Source organism: Lonchura striata, chromosome Z (genome assembly GCF_050655825.1).
Source record: "Lonchura striata isolate lonStrDom1 chromosome Z, ASM5065582v1, whole genome shotgun sequence".
Taxonomy (NCBI): Eukaryota; Metazoa; Chordata; class Aves; order Passeriformes; family Estrildidae; genus Lonchura; species Lonchura striata.
This window is the reverse complement of record NC_140740.1, coordinates 19,371,207-19,398,785: the sequence shown is the minus strand read 5'-3', so window position 1 is coordinate 19,398,785 and position 27,579 is coordinate 19,371,207. Positions and strand designations below refer to the sequence as shown.

The 27,579-nt window shown below is 36.8% G+C and overlaps 1 long non-coding RNA gene across 1 annotated transcript in view; it reads left to right on the top strand.

Moving 5' to 3' along the window:
- The window catches only part of LOC146763675 (uncharacterized), a 159,088-nt gene extending 131,770 nt beyond the window's left edge, over nt 1-27,318 (top strand). Inside the window, exons 2-3 of the long non-coding RNA XR_014951455.1 lie at nt 17,683-17,797; nt 26,575-27,318. This is a non-coding gene — a long non-coding RNA (uncharacterized LOC146763675). The remainder of the gene's footprint in view (nt 1-17,682; nt 17,798-26,574) is intronic.
- The last annotated feature ends 261 nt before the right edge of the window (nt 27,319-27,579 follow it).

Genomic DNA, 27,579 nt, shown 5'->3' with positions numbered 1-27,579 from the left:
TACCCTGATAAATCTCTGTCTTTTTAAACCAAGTATTATGTCATTGATTTTCTTAACTGGAAATTAAGACACATGCAAAATTTTGTAATAAATCATGTACAGTATAGGAAATGTATAATTCAGGTTCCTTTATCTCCACATTTATCCTTTCTATGCAGTAGTGCAAAACATTTTTATGTATTTGAGTTTTCTTATACACCTAAAAAAAATAATGTCATGTACATGCCTAGTATTTTTGCATGATATTTTCTTGTTCGTTGAAGGTTTGTTTTTTTTTTTTAATTTTCATTATGCTAATAAGATATAAATTAAAAAAATAAATTATTTTTAGGAAGAGTGTTTCTGTTGTCTCCAAAATCCCAGAAGTCTCAACACTGGTTGCTCCATTATGTTTTCAGCTTCCTGCATAGCAGATTAAAATGGATGTGAGCAGCCATTATTGAAGAAAGCAATGCCATCATTAGTAGATTGAATCAAAGGTCTTTTTTTCATAGGGTCAAATCTTTTTGGACAGGGATGAGATGTTTTCAGGCAGAAGGACAACTCAGAAAATGCAACTGAGAGTTAAGGGAGTCTCCCCTACATAGTTTTAGTGATAAAATCATAGAATGCTTTGCAATGGAAGGCGGCCTTGAAGATCATCTCATTGCAACCCCCTGCCATGGCAAGAGTCATATTCAACTAGACCAAGTTGCTCAGAGATCCCCCAAACCTGGTCTTGAATACCTCCAAGGATGGGGCATCCACAACTTCTCTGAGCAGCCAGTGCCTGTGCCTCACCACCCTCACAGGAAAGAATTTCTTCCTACTCCCTAATATAAACCCACTTCTTTCCATTGAATCCATTTCCCCTTGTCTTGTCTTGCCCCATCCTTCCTCTAGGTTGCCTTCAGATACTGGAAGGCTGCAATTAGGTCAGCCTGAAGCCTTGTCCTTTCCAGGCTGAACAATCAGCATTTCATCAGAGCAGAGGTTCTCCATCCCTCTGATCAACTGGGTGGCCTCCTCTGGACTTGCTCCAGCAGCTCCATGTCCTTCCTGTGCTGAGGACCCCAGAGCTGGAGGCAGCTCTGTAGGTCGGGTCTCACCAGAGCAGGGCAGAGGGTCTGAACCCCTCCCTCCAAAGCTGCCCACAGGGCTTTGGATGCAGCCCAGGATGCATTTGGCTTTCTGGGCTGCGAGTGTCCGTGCTGGCTCATGTCCAGCCCCCCCCCCAGCACCCCCATGTCCTTCGGGGCAGGGCAGCTCTGGATCTGATCATCCCCCAGCCTGTACTGGGGGTTGTTTTGTCCCTGATAACTCTGCTACCAGGCTGAGCAGGATGTCACCTGGTCACATCTGATACGGAGGCCATCACTGCTACAATACACTGAAAGGCTTAGGTACTTCTTCCTTCTGGAACTCTGGATGGCCAAATGGTTTTGTGCATGTTTTTCATGGCGTTTTGGGAGCTCTGTCTGGCTCTCCTAGTTTTTTTTTTGTAAGTTTGGAGGACTTGGTCCCCTCTGAGTGGACACCATAATTGAGCCCTCTCAGCAGGTGTAATGAGCAGCAGCTGATCTAAGTGCTTGTGCTGCAGCGCCTTAGTGCCTTCATACTCTCCGTGCCTGTACAATCTGCCCCACAGCTGCCACACCTATCCTTTCATGCACCACATCCTGCCCTGTTCTCTTTGCTTCTGGTCGCTCACACTCCCTGGAGCATTTAAATTTTCCACTCTGTTCCTGGCAACACTCCCTCCATTCCTGACTGGTTTGCAAGGGATTCTCGCTCCTGACGGGGCTTGGCACTGAGTCCGTGGGGAGACTGTACATGGTCCTACAGCCTGCAGGGTACTAAACAAAACTGTGTGTCAAGAAAAATAAATTGGAAGGGAAAAAATACAAAATTATGTACTGTGTTGTGTGGAGACTCTTTTGAAACTGCATTTCAAAGGGCTGATTGATCAATGGGTGTATTTTCTTCAATTCTTCCTAGATGCTGCCTTAGATACACTGACAAAATCCCTCCTTTCAATAATCTCTGACTTTGGTAAAAATGTGATTGTGATAGATAATAGCAAAGAGCACAGTAAGATCAGTGTTAGCCTGAAAGTCTAAGTTCTGTACAAGAGAAAAAGATCAAGTGACTCACCTTCAGTAGAGCCGCATGTTTTTAAGACTGCTACTGTGCCAAATAGTATTGAATCAGTAAACTGAAGTGAGCATAATGCAGCAGGAAAGATAAAAGAGAAAGAAAGAAACAAAGTAAACTAAAAATAAGGTGGTGACACTATTGATAATTAATCTGAACAAAGTGGATAACAGGACAATGACAATTAAAATAGAAGTCAAAAAATAAGCAGACAAATTTTCTTTTCAATAGAAAACTGTAAGCCCTTTCAATGTTAAAGGAAGATACACAATGGGAGAAAATACTTCTTGATAAAAACAGGGCAATTTCAGTATTAATATAATTTATAAAACTGCTAGTAAAAGGGAAGTAGGAAACCCTATATATATGAAGAGTGGCCCTGTAAAAGAGCCAAATCCTTGATAATGCTGGAAAATTATAACTAGGATTTTAAGGGTTTGGGGGCAGGTATTATGGACTGAAGAGGCAAGTTCTGAGAGGTTTGCTTTTCCAAATAGCATTAATTTTCCTGGGTTCAGCTTTAGCCAGCTGCTTTTCATCCAGGTGCTGATTTTGGCTGGAGTATTAGGAGGATAAATGCTATATCCTGTAAGCATGAAGTAGAATATTTGCGTACTCTTTCATATTTCCCAGAGAATTCAAAATATATGGTGGAAAATAATGACAGTGTCATGCCAATCAACACAATAAGTGTCAGAAAATCTGCTGCATCACTGACTTTCTTTGTCAAGAGAAGAACTCTTAACATTGTGATCCAGTGGGTTCTTTGTTTGTCTGAATTATTTAGAAATGTCGTTTTGTATCTAAATACCAACAGTAATGAACCTCACTAGACTTCCTGATCATCAGATCTAGATGGTGGTTTTGCCAAAGACCTTATCAAAAATTAAATATTACCTGACACCCTAGAGAAAGGATCAGTCATTAAAAAATATTTTCAGGACAAAGGCAGTGTTACAGTTTATAGCTCAGCCAATTCTCTGTTCCTCACTTCTGCATTCTTTATTGAATTATATTATTTTCTAAAATATATAGAAAATCTCTTATCAAGAGTTAATTATCTGATTCTCAGTGAATCCATATTTGAGTTTAAGACTGTCACTGCTACCATGAGACAATATGTTTTCCCATAGGAAAAGTTGCTGATATAATTGTTTACAAGATCTTTACCAGTATGCATCCATGTTACAAAGAAAAAATAACCGATTCTGAATCTTTTAATACCCATTTGTGCTGTAATAGATTCATTTTAAGAACCATAAGTCTACCAAGAGACAGAGTAGCATGCAAAACACAGACAGTAAGTAAACTGGTAATTGAGACAGTGGTAGATCAGTCTGGACCATGCACTTATCCTATAATGCTACAGCTTTAGCTAAGAAAAATAAAATTTTCCATGAGAGGTATCATCAGGATTTTTTTTTCAATTTCTATATTTTCTAATACTCTGTCTTTATCCTGCTAAGGGTATCAGAGTTCTATGACTGTTGTTTTTACACTTTCCTCTAATATTTCTACTTTATTTAAAAAAAAAACCAACATTTTATTAGACTCAAATAGTTCCCTAAAAATTACACAGTATTTGCATAAAAATCTCTTCTTATAATCCACAGGTTTGAAGGTAATGATGGTAAAGGATTAAAATTTCTGTGAATCTTCTAGTGAAGTTGTGTGTCATCTATACACTTGATAAAATATCTTAGTCTTTGTTACAAACCCAATTCTGAACTGTAGAGGGATTATTTATTTGAAATTGAAAAGTCAGTCTGCAGACTCTAAACTAAATACTTTTTCTTGCTAAGAACAGGGAAAATTGGGTGAGCAAGTAATTGAGTAGTCATGTTGCAATAGGAACTCCAAAGAAGCGGGGCTTGATGTCAGCAGAAAGATTCTCTGCTCAGAATCTAATGTTATAGAAGTAATATTTTGGAGAAGATGTGGAGCATTGTCACATATGCTTATTATCCCATACCCTTTACATGGTAATCTCCTTACACTGCTTCTTCATGAAAAGGAAATTATGAATAAAATGCTCTGGACATCCCTAGCTAGGACTTATTTGAAAATCTAAGTGAGTAATACTCTTAAAAGATATTAATTATTAGCTAGGGGCAACATAGAGTACTAGATTCCTATTGACAAGCAGATATTATAATTTTAGTCACAAAATTCAGTACAAGCTTCTGACTGCAGTACAGTTGAAATCAGTAACAGCAACATTACCACTAATAGTCATTAATTCAGCCCTAGAATTTTATAAAATTATTTTTTTAGAAAATGCAAGAAAGATTCTGCAAGTTTATCCATTCACTCATAAAATTACCTTACATAAAACTTCTCACATGTTCACTACAGTGAATCCAGCTGACTGATTTGTTCATTTTTTACTAGTAGTAATCTGTCTACATGTCTATATAGACTCATCTTCCAGTAACCATTTTTTAACAATATCTACACAATTCCTGCTGTGGAAAAGTCAAATAAATCAAATAAATAAGAGTATAAAATGTACAGGAAAAGAGCACAAAACCCCCATTGTATTGGATCATATTTCTAAAGGTAAGAAAGTAGAAGGTGAGGGGCTTAACCTATAAAAGTGAAATGCTATCTGGCTAATGAGTCAAAATCAAACATGTTGAAGAGAAAATGTGGTATAAAAACTACCAAAGGATTTAATACAGATTGTGAAAATAATTATAATAAATCTCTTTGTCTGTGGCTGAACAATGAGTTGGTAAAAGCAGTTCTGAGAGGTGTTACCAACAGAGAATTCAGGACAGATCAGTAATAGCTATGTATAAAACATTGGGGTTTTAGCATCTTTCCACCTTACCTTAAAGATGCTGCTTTAGGGGACAACTGAATTGATTTCTTGCTTTAAGAATACTGTGACAAGTTCCTGAAAGGTTTATCACAAGAAACATGTTCTTTTCAGTGAAGATAAAATGCTGAGAAGATAACATGGAGAGGGGAGAGAAATGAAGGCATTTCTTTAGGTAGAGAAAAAACAGTGGTATCCAGTTTTTTACAGTAGAGGTGGATAAAGAAGGCACAGGATAAGACACTGAAAATTTTGTGATAAAAGCTAGGAATTCAGGGAGAATTTGTTAATAATGTCAGAGTTGCAATATATGGAGTTGCCAAATTGTATCATCACAGCAAGCATTAGCAATAAATGTAAGAGGTATCTTGACATTTTTATGAAAAGGGAGAATACTGAAGGGTGCAGTGACAATGCAGCAAACAGGCTTTTTGAGACAAGCAGCTTCTTCCTGTCCAGCAGACCTGTATGTCCTTTAACATTCATTTTAATTACATTTCAGATGGCATTACTACCTTCACTTTTCACAGTCTGCTAAAGCTAGATGAATTTTGCTTCATTGTGTATCTTATATTCTGTGTGTCTGAATGTAGTTCTTAGTATCTACATAAAAGCACTATCAACCACTGCTGAGGGCCAAAATTTTTGTTCGTCTTAAAGAAAATAAGTCTTAAATTGTGCCCCTGGAACATGCTTCTATACTCTTGTAAAAAAGCCCTTGATAAACTGTCACATGCATTTAAAAATATGCACATTCTATTTATTTGCGTCTGAATTTTGTTTTGTTTGTACAAAATAAACATGTCAACATGTTTTGAGTAGATGCTGCTGACCTTCTATTGCACCAGAAACTTCTAGTGACCAATCCTGTTCCTGCAGACTCCTCAGTTTTATTATGGAAAAAGGGGAGATCACAGTAGGTTTTTCAAATGCTGATTTCAATGTGGTCTGGGAATATTCATAAGTCCTTTAAGATCTCACAACTTTCCATATCAACATACAATGTTCTCAGATAAAGGGACATGTTTTCTCTTTCTTTGCAGATCATGACAGAAATATGTTTCAAAACACATTCAGTGTTTCAAATCAGAAAATTTAAAATATTATTTTAACAACCTTACCAGAACTACCATCAAAAGGGCTTCTGATAAGCCAGGTAGTTTTAAGATTGTTTGCAAATTTAATTTGCCATTTCTGCTTTTACCAGGTTGTCCTTGCACAAAATACATAGAAGAAGTTACCAAATTCCTACTTTCAACGATTTCCAACATAATGTAGGAATTTGGAAATAAATAGTTCCTTCTAAGTAATGTATATAACTACCTAGATTATGTAGAGCTTCCTGCTTTTGTGGAAGGTCTTATCTATTAACTTCTAACTATGGGAAGTAAAAGAACTCAGTGGTCAATCACTTCCAGAAGGTATTTTCTTTTTTCGTTTGTTGTACCATTACTTACATCCACTGATATAATCTTTGGGTAATAGACAAGGATGTGTTTGGTCATATTAGTAAAAGAAGATTTCTGCTAGACTCCAGTGATGATTTATAATGACACCAATGCATCTAACATAGTCTAATGAAAAATATGTCTCCTCTCTCCTAAAATTGTGAGGAAGTACAATTAAAATTACTATTCATGTCATATTACCACCTTTGCGTTCTTCTTATTAGGACCTTGTGTAAATCATGAGAAAAGATGACAGATTTCACATATTAGTCATGGCAAAATGGTAAATTTCACACTTAGTCATAGGCTGTTAGAAAATGATCTAGAAATCTAGTAAAAATAATTTTTATCATTAAGTAGTTATTTAATATTGTCTTCATAGCAAACTTGAATGTAAGCGTGGCATTTCACATTATAACTAACTCTTTAATTTCTAGTTTCAATATCAAGCACAAAGTAAATATTTTTCAAACACCTCAGATACATATTTCTGAAAACAAATTTTTTTGCCATATATGGGCCAGTTTGCAACAGTGAGAGAAGTCAAATTTCTGTATTAAAATCTGAATTAAAATTTCCCCTCATGTAACAAAATAAAATATCAAAATATATAATATTTAGATACTTCCTGCAGTTTTGTTACTTAACTTTAAAAACTCCTGAATTTTACACTTATAACTGGTTTTGAAGAATTTTTTGTTTATTTAATGGGTCTACAGAAACAGTGTTTTCCCACAGTTTGAGTTACTAGATCATTTATTATCTAACCTGTAATTTTTTAGAAGGATGAAGATCTGCTGACCTTCAGCATCTTCTCCTAATGCATCAACTATGTAAATCACATACACTGAAAGTTATAACAAGATCTTCAGACTCCTTCTTTACCTCAGATCATGATGCAAATTTTTTCAGTTTATCCTTCATGACAGTTTGGGTCAGTGCCATCCATTTATGACAACCTTGGTTAGTGTCATTATGTGTATTTACACATAATTTTAAGAAACATAATGCAATTTTGGTTGGTTCATTTTTCAGACACTGAAGACCTGCAAGGACCTGAAGAATAATCAGACTTTTTCATTCCAGCTGCACAGAGTTTCATAGGTTGATATAAAGAGGAGAGTAAAGCAAGTGTGGGTTACTTAGATTACCCTACTGTGAAAATCTGAGATAACTCATCAAATACTTTTTTCTAGTATATTTCTAAATATTTGCAGCATCCACACACTGTCATGTGCTGTTATACTTCTCAAGCGCTTCTCTTCTTTTTGAAATTATCCTTAGTTTAGTTTTAAAGTATGATATCTAAACAATACTGGAATTGGCTGGATAGAAATTTTCTAACATGGTTTTGAGAATTAGAAAGCAGACATTCTTTATTACATTGAACTGGTCACCCAGAGGATCCTTCCTCTATTGAGTGCCCAAGCATTGGGTAGAGTTTTTATCATACACACTGATTACATATTCATCAGCTATCCCTGGCTACTCTATGTATATTTATTACTGTGTTTTACATACCACACCCCTGTCAATACCCTTATGGTCTTCTCAGGTCTTCTTTGAAGGTCTTCAATGTCCAGTGTCCTTTTTAGGTGGCTTTTCCTCAACCCCAGCTTTTGAGCTAGCACAGTATTGCTGTTTTGCCTAACTTCTTCTTTGTCAGCCTTGCAGAGCTGAGATGGCATCCTGCTTGCATTTTGCACAACTCTTGTTTGCCTAAGTTACATTCTTTATCTATTTCTCCAAGGCTCTGCTGTTCTGTTTGACTGTCCTTATGAGAGTAAAATGCTGTTCTATTCCACTGTTCTTATCAAGTCTCCCCTTCTCTTGAGACTAAATCCTTAAGGGAACTGGTCTATTAATATCTGTATTTCATTATATAGTGTAAGACATTACAACAGCTGAATCGCTATGCAAACTAAAACACACAGAGCAATTATTATGGTGACAATTACAAACACGTTTTAAAGTCCAGCTGGGTAACCATGAAGTAAGTTTGATCCAGATTTCTTCAGATTTGCAGGAGGTGTCATCTTGAGCTGCTCATTCTCAAATTTGTGTTTGTTTTCAGATTTCCTGGACATCTGTAGACACTCTGCCCCTTTGACAGAAAAAAAAAATACTTAAGCATCTTGTTTTTTTCTTAAACAGCTATTTGATTACTCAAGTGGCTTCAGACCTTTTAATTCTGGAATAATGTATCTATGATTTTACTCCATTCGATTTCAATGCAGTGAAAGTTGTCAACAGTACTTGGTACAGTACAAATACACTTTGGCTGAAGCGAACCAGCTGCCCAGACTTTCAAGTAGACCCAATCTCCTGGTAAGAACTCATGCACTGATATGCCCAGTCCCATAAGTTTAGAGACTGCTCACTAAGCACCACTGCTCACAGAAAATTCTGTGAAGTTTTGCTAAGAGAAATGAGGTAATTCTTCAAATTGACCCCTTCTTTTGCATGTCTGTTTCCTGGAATGTGTGGTACTTGGTAGGACTGACCATAGAGCAGCTCATAGAGGCTTGTTTTGCTGGTTCCTGGCAGCTAAATTCTAATTAAAAGTAGATCAACAGGCAAGGCTTGTGCCCATGTTAAGGAGGTTTCCTAACGTATTTTATGCAGCTGCAATTTGACTATGTAATTTAGCTCTCTAATATGCCACGAGTTTAGGGCCTATGTATATGAAGATCCCAAGCTATTTTCAATGATTTCCTAGCTAGTAGTACCACTTCTGCAATAAGATAATGACATCCCAAAGGTACCCTGAATCTAGGAATTTCTTGATTCAAGTGTTTTAGTATCTTTCCTAGCCTGGTTGGTGCAACAAAGGAAGTCTAGGTCACACAAAAAAAGGTGAACAAAACTAGAAGGTATTTGTAATCCTTCAGTTTACAAATCTGGTATTTGTAAATCCACCAAAACTAGAAGGTATTTTTAAACCCCCCTTTTAGGACAATTAAGTAAAATCAATCTGCCTGTATTCATTTTAACATTTCCAGATTTTATGGCTCCTAAAGCTACTTTGTTAGACATGTTAGGGTTGTTTCTTTCACAATGTATTTTCTGAATCTTGATTGTGCAAGAGTACTTTTAGTTCCCCTTTTAGATAGATTTTTGCAAATATTTCAAAAGTTTTTCAGTACTCAAATAAGTGTTTTTTTGAGTTCGCAATCCACTATTTTGTGAACAATCTGTTAAGGAGCTACTATTTGCGCAGTTAAGGTAACTGCCCAGCCTTGTGGATCAAATTTTGCTCCTAAGGCTTAAATTAATTGACAGTCTCTAGTGCCCTACTTTGTTTTTTTCTACTGGGAGAAGTATCTCTGGAAAGGGTTTTAAAGATAAATCTTTGTTTTCTAATCTGCCTTTTTCTGCAGCCTCTTTGGCAGCCTTATCAGCTAAATGATTCCCCAATTCCAGTTTGCTCTTACTGCTTCAACTGTTCTGTAATGTATGACAGTAACTTCTGCTGGTCTCTGAATACGTTCAAGTAAATCCAAGGACTCGTTTTCATTTTTGATCAATGTGCCTTGAGATGTCAAAAGCATTCTTTCTTCCTAGATGGCTCGATGTGTATGTACCATGTCAAAAGAGTATTTTGAATCAGTCCAAATGTTATTGTGCTTTCCTTTACTCAATTCCAAAGCTTGAGTGATTGCAATTAGTTCTGCTTTCTGGGCGAAAACATCAGAGGGGCCTGTGCCCAATATAATTACCTGATGGTGTGTAGTCACTTCATATTCAGGTAGCTGTTTTCCATCTCACCCAAAGCTCCCATCAGTAAACACTTCCCAATCAGGTCTTTCCAAGGGGCTGTCTCTTACGTTAGGTCTGCAGGAATACACTTCTTTTATAATCTGTAAGCAATTGTGCTCTGTGGCTCCTTCTACTTGTTGGGCAGACAAGAACAGAGAAGAGTTAAAGATGAAAGTTGTTTTGAGTGTCACATCATCTGGCTACAGGAGGGTTACCTGGTATTTTAGCACCAATCTAGGAGATAGTCAGTGACACCCTTTATGCTCAAGTAACAACTGCATCATGCATTGTACATAAATAAGCACTAGAAAGTATTACAAAAATTTTCACAGACCCTGAAAAGTGGCAATATTGGAAGCCCGTCTTAGTTTCAACTGATATTTTTATATTTATTTTGAAGCATATACATTTATAACTGCCAATAAAAGTAGTGTCTTATTAGGAATAAGCAGAGAGATAGAGAATTATTGATGGAGAAAATGTCATTACTGATGCCTCAGATAACCTCCTGTTCAAGGTGTGAATCTCACTGGTAATATTTATAGCTATCTGAAAATTCCACTGTTATTTGGGTAGCACACATGTACCTTATGAAGTGTTGTCACTTCAATACTTTCAGGAAACACTGGATATATTTACAAAGACAAGGCTTTCACTACAGTGTACCATGATTGTATGTATCATCTTTGCAGTGCTTGTAGCATCAAAATTCAGTGCTGCCTAGCCAAAAGCAGACTGTCTGTGCCAGTGCTGAGCAGTTCACCTGAGCACTTACTGCCAAGACACCTTCCATGTGTCTGACAGCCAGTAACTGGAAGGAAGAGATTGCATACCTGGAAGTCCACAATATATACAGCTTTTTCAAACAGAAAATTTTGCACTAAAAATGGGTTTTCCTGAGGAAGGTGTGGTGTTAGTTACAGCTAAGCAATTAAAAGAAAATCTGAGCTGACTCAGTTTGTGACAATTTCTGATTTAATTGTGGCATAAAGTATCTTTCATTCAACTGACATGCATTCAATGATAAAATTTTCAGTGATTACAGGATTTTCCATAGATTCAACAATCTCCATTTCAATCTTCAGACTGTTGTTTTCTAGTGTTAAAAGTTTGTCTATGGGAGGGCAGGAGGATGAAGAAGTAAGCCTAACTTGCATATAGCAATCTATACAAATATTGAAGAAATACTTTACAGATATTGATTTTACTGTATTTTTCTTTGCATTGGTCTAGGTTAGAGGGAGAAAAACAGTTACCTTAGTTTCTAGTAGTCAATACTATATTATGATTGTGTTTTAGGAATGGTAGTCCCCAATTCAGTGCCCCCACTGAGACTCTCTAAACCATACACCTCTCTCTCTCTCTCTCTCTCTCTCTCTCCCTCTCTCTCTCTCTCTCTCTCTTACTCCCTTCTTCCCCCCTTCTTTTACCTGCAGTGGGCTACAGAGAATTGGAGGCAAAAAAGGCAAATATCACCATTTGAGATATAAGCAATGTGATAAGAAAATGAACAATAGCAACATACTAAAGACAGAGGGTGGAAGAAATTATTAATGGAGAAAATCCCCAATGATACCAGATGGCTCCCTCCACCACATTTTCTTGACCAGAAGAACCCCTTCTCCCCAGAAAAGAATCACTTTCCCCTGTTCCCAGAAATGGTGGGAGGTGGTGTAAAAGAACCTCTGGGTCCCAGCCATGGTACCAAATGGATAAACCCTGTCTGGCCAGAACAAGACAATTCTATACATTATGTTTGCAGTACAGCTTTCCTTTTTTATCCAGAGCCTCGCAATTTTCTCACTTGTACTGTAATTGATGTTGCAGCAAGAACTTGTATAGAGTTAGTTAGGATCATGTGAGAATGATACCTTGGGTTAAAATTATTTTTAAAGTTGCATAAAAACCTGAATAAAATAACATTTTCTACAGTGCTGAGAAAAAAAATAAAAAGAAAATTAATTGAATGTAAATGGGTGTAACATAATGTGAAGCACTGTAATTTTAGGACACCTCTTTTCCATGTAATCGAATTTAATTTGCTACATTTGTATTTCCAGTGCAGTGGCATTCTCTAATCAGCTGTAGATGATAAATTTTCAATTAAAAACAAACAAACAAACAAACAAAAAAATCCCCACCAAAAAAAAAACCCCGAAAAAACCCCAAAGATTTCTTTGTACTTTAAGAATGAAATTATCATGAATATGTCTGATAGACATGTACAGTACAGTAGTCTTTGCACTTTGCATCTGTGAAAGCATTTCTTTTATAATCAAGGGTAATTACTATACAGAACTTTTTAATATATATCTCATCTCTAGTGCAACCTTTCAAGATTCTTCTTTTTTCAGGTGACTTAAATACACTTACCCATTTAAAAAATGCATTTCATGTCATTACTTGTTCAAGAGCTTCTTGTGTATTAAGCTTTCACAGTAGACAAAACCTCAAGATTTTAATTTGGGAATTGAATTTAACTTTTTGTGTAGCAATTCCATTTCCCATACAAACACTTTTACCTTTCCAGGGATACTATATACATCTACTTTTCTATGCTATTTACCAGCATTTTATTAATAAATAATTGAATGAGGGAAGCAGAGAAAAATACTTTATATAACTTTTTTTTTTTTAATTTGGAGAGCTAACTGCTTTATTTTAACTGGTGGAACAAAGCCCAGCATTAAAAAAAAAAAAAAAAAAAAAAAAAAAAAAAAAAAAAGAGCAAGACAGTGTTTCAGAAAAATTAAAATAGAAAGGAAAAAAAACAGGAAAAGACAACTTTTTCATACCAGCGATGGAGCTGGCTTTACTACCTTAGGGCATTAATTACCATTTTAAGAGATCATCTTCTGTTTTCACATAGGACCTGCAGTAACAACAATAAATTATTGGCAAATTCTTCACAATCAAAAGTTTCTACCTCAGCTTAATCATGAGAGGGTTACCCTGAGGAGCTAAATTCAAAAGAATGAAGAAGCACTTAGTTTAAAAAGGAGGAGAACCAATGATTTGCTCTGACTCAGACAAATCCTGTCTTTCAGTAGCATACTTGTTTTTCTGAAGTAACAGAATTATTTAAAAAAATAAATAAACAAAGCAAAAAATGCAATCAATAAAAACATTCTTAGGTGATGGAACTTGACCCTAACACAAAACAACTTGCCCCTCACCTGCCCCTAAAAGTCATGGTAGAGTTGGGAGTAAGTTTTCATTTCTGCTCTCTAGGCTCTACCTGGTCTGTGGATAAATATATTCTCCAGAGCTGTCAATCAAGAATTTTTCATGCATTTTGAATTCACACAAAAACAACCTAGCAGTTCTGGAGCACACAGGAGAAAAGATGCTTTGCTCCATTGCACTACTTTCAAATGCATTGCCTAAGATGATAAAACATCAGATATAGCGGATTATTTGACCAGATTCATTCCGTTGTTCCATTTTCTTTGTAGATTATTACATAGTGTGGGCTTTTATAGTGATTTTTTTCTCTTTTTTTCAGCAAAAATGGCCTTAGTGTTCATTATTTAAAGGGAAAACAGGGCAAAAAATTGACCTGGCATTTTCCATCTTGGGCTTTTACTTGCAGGAGTCACAGTGTGCTATAGTAGCCCATTGATCCAACTTCCTTTGTTTTTCACTCTTTTCACTCTTTTTTTTTTTTTTTTTTTTTTTTATTGTTTGCACACTAATGGTAAGGGAAATATCCCAGTGATATGTTGAACAACTTGAGCTTTATTGACCTGGGACCTATGTTTTGGTGATCCAAATATTATCTTGGGGTTTTAACATTTCTGCAGTTTCAGAATCAACAGCCATTGTAGACTTTCAAGGCTTTGTTTTCACCAGTTAAACCTACTAGACACTTGGCTGTTAAAAGGGCTATTGAGTATTTTTGATGACAGTAAAAATAAAAATGGGAAGAAAGAATTAATGTTAGCAAATTGTACTCCATACTGGCATGTGGCAATACAAATTTAAATATTCTACCCACAATATCTAGTAATGTTTCTACTACAAATTTTATGCCAAATAGTGACAATTTTTTTTTTACATTTGTCTTTGGGGTTATTGGTATTGGTTGTTTGTTGACTTGGTTTTCTCCTTTGTATATAATTTGATATCTTCATAGTAAACAATATTCCTGTTATGCCATCAATTTATATAAAATAAGGTTCGGGAAAAAAAGGAAAATTAGTGACAGGACTAACAAATACTGATAAACTATTGATTATCACATGGTGGCATGGGTAATAAATAAGCATTAATTCAGAATTTCTACATAGACTGTCATTCAAATCACCTACTCCTTGCCAACTACCTGTCAAGACCAGCAACTGAAACAAAACCTTTATGAAAATATATCAGTTGGTCACTGGGAATCTGGCAAATTATTAAGCTGCATGCTATCTAAAATGTTAAATCAAACCAGGTTTTCATCCTCTTGGGAGTTCAAAAAGTCCATTGACTTTTTTTTCATTTCTTCCCTTTTTTAAGTGTGAGTTTCTTCTTCAGCCAAGACTACCTTGTTTTCCCTTTGTTGGTTCCTACAGGGTTGATTCAACAGAGTCTGGATGGTGCTATATCCTGAACCAGGACTAGAATCTCCTGTTTTACAGCTTATTTTTAATTCTTATTTTGATTTTTGTGCAACAAAATTCAAAGATCATCGGTGTCTTTTTCATAAATGCAAATGGAAAAAGACCAGTCAGCTTTTCTGCCTCTGCCTGACAAAAATCTGATGTCATTAAGGAGCAATAAAAGCAGAAAATTACTCTTTGGGACCAGACATAGCAGCAAACCTATGAGACAGAAAACTCTTTGGAGGAATGAATAGCAAATATATAATTTTTGTGGCCTTCTGTGGCAAATCTGGTGAAGGACCCTGTCACTCCACAGTCATTCATATATATTCCTCTGCCACATGGGATGATATGGATGACCTCATACTAGAAATCACATCATTTAAATGAGCCAGATAAAACAAAATAAATATTTTTGGAAGGATAATTTGGGGTCATTTCATCAATATGATTTACTGAGGGGTCTAACACAGCTGTATCAGCATGGTCCAGGGGCCAAGGCATGAAAGAGAACCAAAGCTTAGCCTGGATATAGCCAGATTTGTGTTCACTGCTGAAATTCTCACGTCCTCTGACCAACTATTTCCTTTCAAAGGGAAAGACACCTGAGCTTGTTCATGGCAGGCTCAGTTAATCCAACTGCACACTGAAGGAGTTCAAGGAAAACATGAGTTTATGGAAGGATGAAAGCAAGGCTGGGAAATTTCAGTTCTGCTCAGAATTCTGCTGTGGTTTTTGCACATGAGCTTTAGAAAATCAGTTGTAATTAAGCTTCTACTGTGTAAAATGGCACAGTAGGGGAAAAGAATGAGGCAGATGCTTTCTTTGTTCAATATGGCTAGTTAAAGGGGAGTAGAGCTCCATGCTGACTGTGAGTGGAGTGTAAAAAAAAAGAAAAGCAAGGAAAGATTTAAAATGGGTCAAAATTGTCATTGATTAGTTTTTATAAGAAAGGTTCAAGGGCTTGCCACACTAGCAGCAGATTAGTATGACCAATATGCACCTACACCTTAACTTTTGCATATCAAGAGGTTTTGCCTCAGAAATTTAGTGGCTTTTAAATTGCTAAATGAGATTAGAACAATTTTTCCTTTTATTATTTTGTTGGATTGTAACAAAGATTGAGACAGACTAGAGGACAAGGTAGCTCAGTTTAATAATGAACAAATGTAGATTATTTTTTATTCAATATCCAAACCTACACATTCCCTCCTTGATGTATATTTCAATGAACATAATCTTGATAAAGAAGTATCAGTGTGGGGTCTGAGTGTCTCCTAAGACTAAAAACAATAAAAAAAATGAAAAGGAAAAAAACTATGTATGCTATAAAAATGCAGATTGGGTGAACAAAGAAAAACAGGTTAAGCTTGTGGCAAAAACAATCAGGCAGAAAGGAGAGATAAACATACTAACGAAAATGTAGATACTATACATATGCATGCCACCTAGTTGTGCCAGTTTAGATTTGGTGATTGTATTGTTTCTTCAAGTCTTTACAGACATTATGGACTTCCTTTACACTAGAAAAATCTGGGTTTAATTAAACCTGCCTCAAGCAACAAATAACCAAAACAATAGTTTTAATTAGGATAAAAAAAGGACAAAAAAACAGGCAAGGCCAAAAAACAGTGGAGAAGTTAGAATGCCTAAATCTCTGTAGCATGGAAGAAGAGGAATACAATTTAAATGTATTTAATTTATTATGATTTATGATTAATGATTTTTAAATTTTCCTCTTAACAAGTGGAGAGTCAGGGTACTGAGACTGTAGACATTATTGTGTATAATAACCTGTATTTATACAGCACTCATACCTTAAAATGCCTTGTGTTTGTATACTTTCTGTGCCTTTGGGTCCCATATTGTATTTAAGTTCTACTTTCAAAACAGGTACTTGTTTACACTGACTTTTTCCACTGTAGGAATATGCTTTGTCCTCCTGCTGGAATACCAATAACTCAGTATTAGTTTGCTAGCTTCTTTATATTATCAGCATTTGTAACAATGGGACTTTTCTTAAAAGACCATGTTATTAGAGGAGCAGTACAGCTTTCATGTTTTTAGAAAAAAGGCCCTAAGCCAATCTTACAGCTTTAAGGTGTTATAATTATGTTATATCTTCCATAAGAGTTCAGCATTGTGGGCACTTTGGTGGGTTTTATTTTTTTGTTTTACATCTGAAATATCAGAGTGAGTATTCTGGAGTACTCTAAAGTGTTTGACCAAAGGGCAATGTCACTGTCATATAACAACCTCTAAATTAATTCAGGCTCTGACCACATTTGAAAAAAACACATCTTTAAAATCTTCTAAAAACCAGTTAATTACATGTGATAACTGGCAATTTACCTTGACTTATTTGAGTCATGGCTAATTATGCAAGTAAAATTATGAGGATAGATCTCTAAATAGTGTACCATTGATCTCAGCAGATTACTGCTACACCAAAAATTGGGTTTTTTAATTTATTTATTGACTTTTGGAATTCCATATTTTTTTCTCAGTTCTCACCACTTCTATTTAATTTGTGTTTGAGCCTAAGAACTCTTATTTGTACCAATATTGACATAAATAATTATTATCTCTCACAAGACAGGCTTAATGCATTTAAGGCAGAATCAGATAAGATTAATTCTGCACTGAATCTTCATGAACCTTCAGATCTCTGAGTATGTCAAATTTGATCACAGAATTCATTAACAGTAGAATAATATATCATTGGTAGATTGGTTTTCTGAGTTGTGTAAGTTTTCAAGAGTCCACATATTTCAAGGTTAACTTATGGCCATACTGTTTCTTTTTGGGGAATAGCTTTAGTACAGCCCAATCTGTTAGAAGAAAGATTGCCACTCCTGTATTTTTCTCCTTTTTAAATTTTTTTATATCAACACAATTGTTTCTGCTCACTGGTGTCTCCCTCCCACTCTTTCAGCATCTGCTTTACTGTGACATCTTACCTCCAGCAAAGTGGGAAGCTGAGCAGCTGCTTGCAGAACCAAAGCCAATCTTCTGCCTGGGATCAGTTGGCAAGGATTTGTGTGAAAGAAGTAAGGATGCAGTAAATTATATGTACTGAATTAATTGTACCTGCTTCCAGCCTGTCTCCAAAACTTGCTGGAAAATGTATCTATCCATTTGTGCAACAGCAGCAACAAAAATTACTCCCTAATCATCTTTGAAGGTTAAAGAGACTTAACAAATCAGATTTGTTTATTCATGGGAACCATAGCAGCACTGATGAGTTTTTTAAAAATTCAAATTGCATTTATTTCTTTTCAAATTACTCTCAATCATGTTTTTCAGTAAGGCTGTCTGAATGAATGCAATTCCTTAGTGTGAGGAAAGGGCTTTATTTATTTACTGTTATAATGGTGTTTTGGAGATTGAGTCATCTGATGATTCACTCTGTTCAGCTGCATAAGTAATATTGCAAGTACTGAGAGAGAACTCAGCTGACATCCTGCAATATTTGTTGATTTGGGCTTCCAGGTATAATAAGGCTGTTGAAAATACTTTATTTTCTATAGCACAAGATGGTTAGTGCTGCTTCCACTCAGGAGGTAAGAATAAAAAGATTACTTTCCTGATGAAAGGTTGTTTGGTCTGAACTTAAATACTTCATGTCTACCAAAAACAAAAATGCTCCTGTGTGCACTGCAATATACAGACAATATTGATAAGAAGGATCAGGGCTTTAGATGGATCTTAGCCAAATAAATAAGGAAGAGACACATTTTCTTCTTTATCAGAATAATTTTGAACTTCCTAGAACAGCATTTCAAAATACAGAGGAAAGGTAATGATCTAGGGAAAGGTAATAAAGTGGAGGAGCATAAGAGAGATTTACTATAAATTGTTGATAAAACCCATTATTTTATGACCAGTGATCTAAGCAATATCTATCTATAGTTAGATAGATATTGTTTAATTGGTATTCTTGCCCTTTCTAACTAAGGAGTTTGGCTTAATGAGCAAAAGCAGCATGGTTAAACTGCCTTCATGGTCTTCTTGTGAATGGACAGCAAGTAATCTATCCTTGAAGTCCTGGAGACAAATTAAGAGCTATCAGATCATCTCCTCTTACATAAAATCCTGGCCTAGATTCAGAGCAATGAGGTTGAAGGATTTTTTTGTTTGTTTTAAACTGTATAATATTATGAGGAAATTATGCTGTGTTTCACAGCTGCATGATCCTGTTACATCATTGACACAATGGGGCTCTCTTTTGGCTCCTCAGGAGCTCAGGAGGTGGGCTGGAAGAAATTTGTAGCCTTCTGACTTGTGCCTGGAAACAGGAGGCGGTGGTCTGCTGGCCAGGTAGAGCAGCTGCTATTACAGAAGTTGGCAGCAGTCACCATGTTTGATTTACATGTTCAACCATGCAAAATCAGCCAAAAATTATGTAGCTGAATTCAGATAGCCAAAAATGAGAGTGTTTGTGTTGCTCAGCATTTTCTTTTCATTCCAGTCCTTTCTGCCTAGCTGCAAAATATCTGGTGGGTTAGAGAATGGCTCACAGAAGATTGAGTTTCAGAAACAACAGTAAAATAGCATGTTTTTAAAATAGTGAGCTAGAACTAACTTGTCAAAATGGAAGTTGAAATGAATTTTCAAAAGGGCTTGTATTAGAGCCACAAAAGTTCCTCCAGTGATTCTGGCAGTCCTAAATGGACAAAGCTATTTCAAGAAAAAATATTTTGTAATTTCTGAAATCTGGGGGAAAAAAGATTTGGAAATTTGGAATTAATTTTGTAACATTTTCAGTTCACTACAATAATTTTATTGGTTTTTTAGTATCAACCGTAATGTTTTTTTGTATTGGCATAAAACAGAATACTTTACAAAAAATGCAGTATAGCCATGCCATGCCATTTTTAATTCTGCATGCCTATGTTGGCCTTGAGAGTGGATAAACATGCCACTTCCATTATGTGACCACTATTTTTGACAGTGAAGTATCATCGAATGTTAATGCCTCTCATGTTCTCTTCATTATACACGCTCATTTTCATGACAAAGAGCGTAAAGGGAACAGAAAATGGTACAAAATTAATATGTTCTCCTGACAATCTGGAGACAGCATTGCATGATCTTACACAGAAGGCACAGCTGGGGACTTTGACAACTGCAAGTACACAGCTGCTTCTTCAGCTAAGTTCAAAATATATTCCATGTTCGTAAACTCACGGATACATGTGTATTCATGGGTTTATGTTTGTGCCTGTATGGACACCCTGCATAAGGTAACTGGGATAATATTTTTTTGTCTAAACTACATTTGATTTTTAAGCCTAAAATACACTGATTTCTCTTTTCAAGATTTTGGCTTGTAAAATTTTCTAAACCTTAGTGAGCATGCCTGAGAAGTAGAATAAAAAAGTACATAGATAATTATTATAGTTTAGGAATTGTATTCTCCAATTTAGTGTTCCTACTGAAGCCATTTTCAATTATGCCGTACTCACTTGCTCACCCCTCCCCCCACAGTGGGATGGAGATGAGAATTGGAGGCACAAAAGATGAAGTTCACAGGCTGAGAAAATAATTACTGGAAACATCAATGAGATAAGAAAACAAATAGTAAAAGCAAAAAAACTAATAAGAGTGTACAAGAAGCAAATTATTAATATGCAAGTTCTCATTCCCAAAAATACCTGACCACTGTCTCTGCAATACTACCTGATCCAAAAGGGTTCCATGTCCATGAAAAATGACATGAGTTGGTATAGAATAACATCTAGGTCCTAGCGATGCCCTCCCCTAATTACTGAAAAAATTAATCATGTCCTGACCAGAACCAGAAAATTATCCACTTCTATTTTCTATAACATCTATGTCATGGCCAGATCCTATACCTTTCAGTTATATACATACATTTATATACATACATATACACACACACACGCATACACACAAATGCATATATCTATCTATATCTATATCTATATCTATATCTATATCTATATCTATATCTATATCTATATCATCTATATCTATATCTATATCTATATCTATATCTATATCTATATCTATCTATACACATAAGCATATACCCGCACAAGCATAGGTATCATTTCCATAGTTAGTGTCTGTCCCTCCATGATAGCTGTGGAGTTCATTTAGCTCATGACTGTGATTTCTATCTACCCTAGATGTATCCCAGGGTTGGAGGGCTGGTGTGCTGCCAGCTGGTTCCAAGCTGCATCAAGGCCTCAAAATTGATGTATCTGGTACAGTCCATACTCATTGTCCATGAGAGTTATAACATACAGTGACAGGGTCTTTCATCAAACAATACTGTACAATGAAACATTACAGGCTTCTTACCCCCCTTGAGGTGCACAGGGTTTCCCTGTCCCTCTGCATTACCCACCAAGTGCACCCATATCCTTGTCTTTGTTGGAAGCAGGACTAATCCACTTTCTTCCTTAACATATTCCTTGTATGCACCAGGAGGACTTTATCCCCTTCTGTGGTACATAGACGTTTTGATTTGACAGGGCCAGTTCTATTGGTAGAGCCTCTAGTGTTAATTAACCAGGTGACCTTCACCAAATGTAGTTCCCAGTGTTTGAAGGTCCTCCCACCCATTTCTTTCAAAGTGGTTTTAACAGTCCATTTTACTGTTTAATTTTCCTGGAGGCTGGTACATGTCATGGAATATGATACTCACTCAATAAAGGGTCTTTACCTGCTAGGCCTGCTTGATCATAGTGTATGTTTCACAGTTCTGGATCACCTGGGAAATAGTGTCCATCATTAAATCCACCCCATAGTTAAGCCACAAGCCCATCTGTATTGTTACATTGTCAGGTCATCTCTTCCCTGATGGCCTGAGGCATTGTGGGCCCACCAACCAGAAATAATTCACCCTTATGCTGCCAGTCCAGATCCACCTGAGTTTAATTCTGGCAGTCCAACCCACCAGTCCATTCTTCAAATGCTCTTCAGCAGCCCAACTCCTGGGTATGTGTGCATCTACACAACATATTTTACAGCAACCTTCTTTACCTGGGCAACAATGTCTTGCCAAAATTCAGCAGCCCAGTTGGGCTGAGGAATGATGCTTTAATGGGGGGAATGATGCCTTAGGATTTAGCTTTTGTATTTTTCAGATCCTGTACTGCTTTAGTATATAACTTCATAGCCTGTCATCTACTGTTCTCCCATTTTATTCAGACAAAACTATTCCTCTCTAAGCCTGGGACTCAAGGACACTTTACTGTCTCGGGTCCTGAAAAGTAAAAACAAAACTGAGTTGGGGGGATCAAACTGGGGATAAATTACTTCATTACCTGAAGTTGTAATTGGAGGATTAGCCCCTGATATGAAATTAGACCAAATTTATAATTGTCTGAAAAACTTGTGGCCAGCATCCATCTTGGGTTTAGTCTCTCAGAGGCTTGTGACTGCTCAAGATGTACATATTGAAGGCCTTTAATAAATACCTGGATTTATTCTCTTAATCTTGTCTAGTCTTTGTTTTAGGTAGCCACTCCAAGGCATCAGGTTTACTTCTGTTCTGCCAATTGGTATTTTCTTCATCAGTTTATCTGAAAGCTAGATGGCTTTCAGCACTGCTGAAGCCTGACTTGATCCACCCTGTCCCTCAATAGCTTCTGTGACTTGCCACATAAGACACCATACAGCAGCTTTTTCTTTTCTGTGTACCCCTACAATATCGCAAGAACCATTAGTGAGGAGAAATGTAACATTTTTCATTTTCTGCTAGTTTCACCTTCAGGCTGGTTCATAATGACTTCCAAGATCTCTGGGCAATTGGGAGTTCCTGTAAGAGCTTGCTGTGTGATCAGCACAATCCAGTTACTCCAAATAGCATCAGTGCAATAATGTATGGAAGGGACTTTCCCTGCATCCAGCACTGGCAGTTATGGTCCTAGGAAGAGCTGTGCTTAGGCCAATCGCTTCTAAACACTTAGAGTTTCTTCATAAACTCCCAGGATCTCTTTTTCAGCAGTCCTCAAATCTCTTGTATTCCTGACTGCAGAACCTTAGGGTTTGTCCTTGAGTCTCCATGCGTACTTTTTGCCAGAGACTCTAGGGAGGATCATTCTCCTCAGTGTAGACCACATTTTTTGCATCCTGACCTGTCCTGACTGGCTCCAGGGCTACTACATGAACAATCTCCTGTTTGATTCATTCAAATGTTTGCAGCTGTTCAGGACTCCACTTGAAATCATTCTTCTTCTGGACCACACAACAGAGAGGATCTACAATCCAATTGGCACCTACAATATTCATCATCCAAAAATTTACAGTGAATTGGGGAAGCCTGTGTTTCCTTTTTGCTGGTTGGTAGGGACAAGGCTCAATTTTGTTGAACACATCCATTGGAAATTGACATGTCCATCTTGCCATTTGACTCCTGAAAACTCAGTTTCCTTACTTACTTGACCTTACATTGTTTTATGGCATAACTGCCTGTTAGGAGGTTTTGGATTATCTCCTTTCCTTTCTCAAAATCTCTGTCTGCTGTTCCCCCACATGATGACATCACTGATGTACCGTAAGTGTTCTGGAGCCTCATCATTTACCAGTGCAATCTGGATCAGTCCATTGCAAATACTGAGGCTGTGTTTCCACTCCTGGAGAAGTCAGTTCCAGGGTACTGCATGCCTCTCAGGGTGAAAGCACTCTGGCCTGCACTCTGCTGCTGAAGGCATGGAGAAGAGCAATTTGCAATGTCAGTGGTGGCACCACTTTGCTGTGCTGGACTCCAGCTCATACTGAAGCTTCAGCATGTCTGGCACAGCAGTGCTCAGAGATGGTGTGACTTCCTTCAGGTTATAATAGTCCTCTATCAGTCTCCACTGTCCACTGGCTTTAGGGACTCTTAACAGTGAGTGAGTCTTGATGACCACCCCTGACTTGCCACAAATCATCTCATGGATGAGAGTCACAGATTCCTGGTTGTGCATGATTGTCGATGGTGCACTGTTGTAGCAGCAATCAATACCTTTTGTTCTCTGACCATCAGCAGTCCCACAGAACAAGGGTTATCTGAGAGACAAGGCAAGGTCTTCAGCTGTTTTATTTCCTGTGTCTACACAGCAGCTCTCCCAAAAGCCCGACTATGGCCTTTCTGGGTACTTGAAAAACCCATGACATCATGCATGCCAAGGAAGCACAGGGCCTCTGGGCCAGTCACAATTCTGTGTGTTTGCCGTTCACATTGACCCAATCAGGGTCACTTCAATTTCCAGTATAGTCAGCTGTCCAGCTGCCCTTGTCATCCCAGAAACAGAGATACATTCTGCCCCTATATATCTCGGTGGTGTCAGGTACATTGGGCTCTGGGGTGAGCTGAATATTTACACGCTCATGGATCTGATGTTCCAGGCCACTGGATCCACACAGTCAGACAGATGTGATTGTCCCTTTTCTCCACTTGGCTGGAGGCTGGGCCTCTCTAGTCATGGTTGCTCAGTTCTTTCAAATATGAACTGGAGGTCCCTTCAACAGGACTGGAAGTAACATCAGCCTTTCTGTTCTGAGGACTTGCTTACTTGAAACTGGAGTAACATTTGTCCTTGAATTTCTAGTGGTGGTTGTTCCTCCTCTTAGCTCACATACCCATGTATGAGGTGGGTTTTCCATCCCACTTCCTCACATCCTCTCTGTGGTCACACAGCAAAAGGCACAGGTTACCTTGTAGTTTGTACTCTCTCTTGAGCAGGAGGGTATTTGCTCCCAACAGAAGAGACTCTGGTCCCTGCTGGAGGGGCATGGGACATTTCCTCTCTAACTTGCTCAAGCCTTTCATGTCTCTGCTGTTTTGAACAGTCATTCCACAGACAAAATGCAGGTTTGTAAGTTGAAAAAAAATGATCATCATATTGCTGGAGTTGGGTAGTCACCTAAAGCACTGTTTCTCCATGGTGTTTACCTTCTTGGGTACACTACTAGATCATCCTTGAGAGAATACCATTCAGAATCACCCTCAGAAGTACTAAATAGATGCTTCTCTCAAGGTAGTATTACCATCAAATCTATAGAAAATTGCATCCTCCAAGTAAATGCTGTAAAATAAAATACGTATTCTTCATTTTAAGGATGTTTAGGATTTTTTTTAAATAGACAATCAAACACCTTCAAAGATTTTTGATATTGTCTGATTTTCCTAAAGAAGCTGAATGATACTGAGTTCTAGAACATAAACTGCTTTTTATAATTGTGGTAATTTTTCAGCTTTGATCAAGAGTACACTTTAGATGTGTATCAATTCAGCTAGGAATGTGATAAACAGTAAAAACACCAGTCTAGATTGCAGTTTATCTAGAGTACCTCCATAGTATATAACAGAAGAGAATGGACAAAAACTCAAGAGTGAAATCCAGTTTTAGCTTAAATGAAGTTATTTTGCAGCTGTAAATGACTGTGTTTTAACTTCTCTGTATTACCTAGCAATGCAACATTAGAGAACTGTGTAGATATCACATTCAGAATTTTAGAGGGAAGAAGTGGTGGCATTCGGAAATAGTTGTTACTACTCTCCAAACACTGGGAATCTTTCCTTTAAGGTAAAAAAGAACATGAGTCATATCAAAGAGCATCTATGAGTATAGAGTACGGTACCAGAGGAAAAAAAGTTACACACTGAGTAAGCTTAGGACTTCTCAAAAATGCTTCAGGGCAGAGTTAAAATGAAGAAAGAAAAGAATTTCTATATTGGGTAATATCCAAGTGTCAGTAAAACATTTTGGCTATTGGGGAAAATCTTAATCACACTCTCCTTTTTTTCATTTCTGGCACCAAACACCTCTTAAAAAGATATTAAGGTGTTGATAAATTGCAGTGTGTTTGGGTATCCAAATTTATAAGTCTGCCTAGAAAAAGGTGAATTTTTTAAATAGTAATGAAGTCCAAGACACAAGATTTAAATTGCCTCAGAGCCAAATGAAGACAAAAATTATTCTTTTTGAGACCTGAAAGGACAAGCATTAGATCAAAGAGGGTTTTTGCATAGAATTGAAGGGAAAGGGGAGAGCTGGCTTCGACCTTGTGATCAGTAAACCAGGAATATGATGAGTCATAATGCCACATCAGACTTCAGATAGTGACACCTATAGAAAATGAAAACCAAAGTGAAGAAATGGCAAGCAAAAATAAAGAACCATGACACAATGTGACAGCTCTGAAAAGAAAAGTTTTTCACTAAGACCTTACACAACAAGGAGAATGAAATATGAAGATGTATTATAGTAACACGAAGCATTGTGAAATACATAATCAGACAATTTATAACTCAAAAAAAACATAGATAAGTTGTCTTAAGAGTCTAATAAAAAGATGTGCTTTGATTTTACAAATCTTGCAAAATTGTTTTCTAAAAGCTTTTGGGTTTCTGGTCGGTCAGGTGAGACACAGGGATGTGTTGGTGGGTTCATTGCTTTGTTTTTAATACTCTGATCATGGCTTTGGTTTTCCAGGATGAATGTGTTACCACAGAAATGTCCAATGTGTGTTCTGTATGCACTATATGTATAGGTTGTGGCTGTTGCCTGAGTTTCCATGATTATTTAGTGAGGAAGTGTTGTGTTATTCCTGACAGCATGGTACTTTTTCTAGTTACTTTAAAGAAAGCTCATATTTCAAAATGTTCCTTCTAAGATCATTACAAAAATAAAAAACAATTGCCAAGGATATCTTGTTACCAGTTGTCCAGCTAATGTAAAAACACTAAAAATTGCCACAGGAAGCAATAATTTCAATTACAAATTTTAAAGCTGTTTATTTGATGTGTTAAGTAATATATTTTTGATCAAAGATAAACAGTTCTAAAGTTCCATTTGTTTTGTTGCAGAGGAAGAAGGAAATTGCTATTCCCTGGAGGATGACGTACCTTGTAAAGAAATCTGTCTTCAAAACCAGAATGAAAGAGAGCCAGAAAAAAAAGTCCCTAAATTATGTGATGAGTCCATTGACATGCTGCCAGTTGTTCTCCACTGTTGAGGACCTCAGATGTTTCATATTGTAGGTCACATCAAGAATTTTCTGGGGTTCATTGAGATATTATGAAATAAAAAATTGTCAGATGGCTGCAGTCCCTGCAGCTCCATTTCCGTAAAAAAGTATTTCTTAAAAATCTTCATCTGGTCCTAAGCACATGCCCAAGTTCCATATTGCATAAACACTGATAGATATTAACACAAATTTTACTGAACTTGCACTTCTAAGATAAATCTGACTCTGTGGAAATCCTTGGAATTAGAATTGCTAGGAAATTTGAGCTGCTGAATTTAAATCTTAGGAAAAAGCCAGCAGCTGCATTTCACTGGAGATGGCAAGATAATTATTTTGAATTTCAGGGAAGTTTCTGTACGGTTGTTTGGACACATAGCACAGAACAGGGAGAGGAGAGGCAAAGGTGTCTTTCAATATCCTTGTTCCTTCTTTGCATTTGATTTCTTCTCTCTCAGGGCTGCTTAAAATAAAACCCGTAGTTCAAGATGTTTGTGCCCTTCAATTTGAGGATCCTTTTGTAATACCCTTCCCTTGTCCTATCCTGGCTATTAGCCCCTCCAGCAGAAATAAATACTGAAAGAGATGTTGTTAGAGTATTTTTACAGTTGTCTTTTACAAGAGTTGTGCTGAGAAATGGTGCCATGTCTCCTGGGAAAGAATTTTAGAGCATTGTTACAAATTTTTCTCTCCTTTTAAAGCATAATGTTTAAATTACTTTTGTAATTCTAATTCTCAAATTACAAGTGTGGTCAATAAAAAAATAATTGCACATAAGGACTACTGAAGAATAGAAGGAACTTGAGATTTTTGAAAGCACATGATAGACTTTAAGATCTCTACAGCC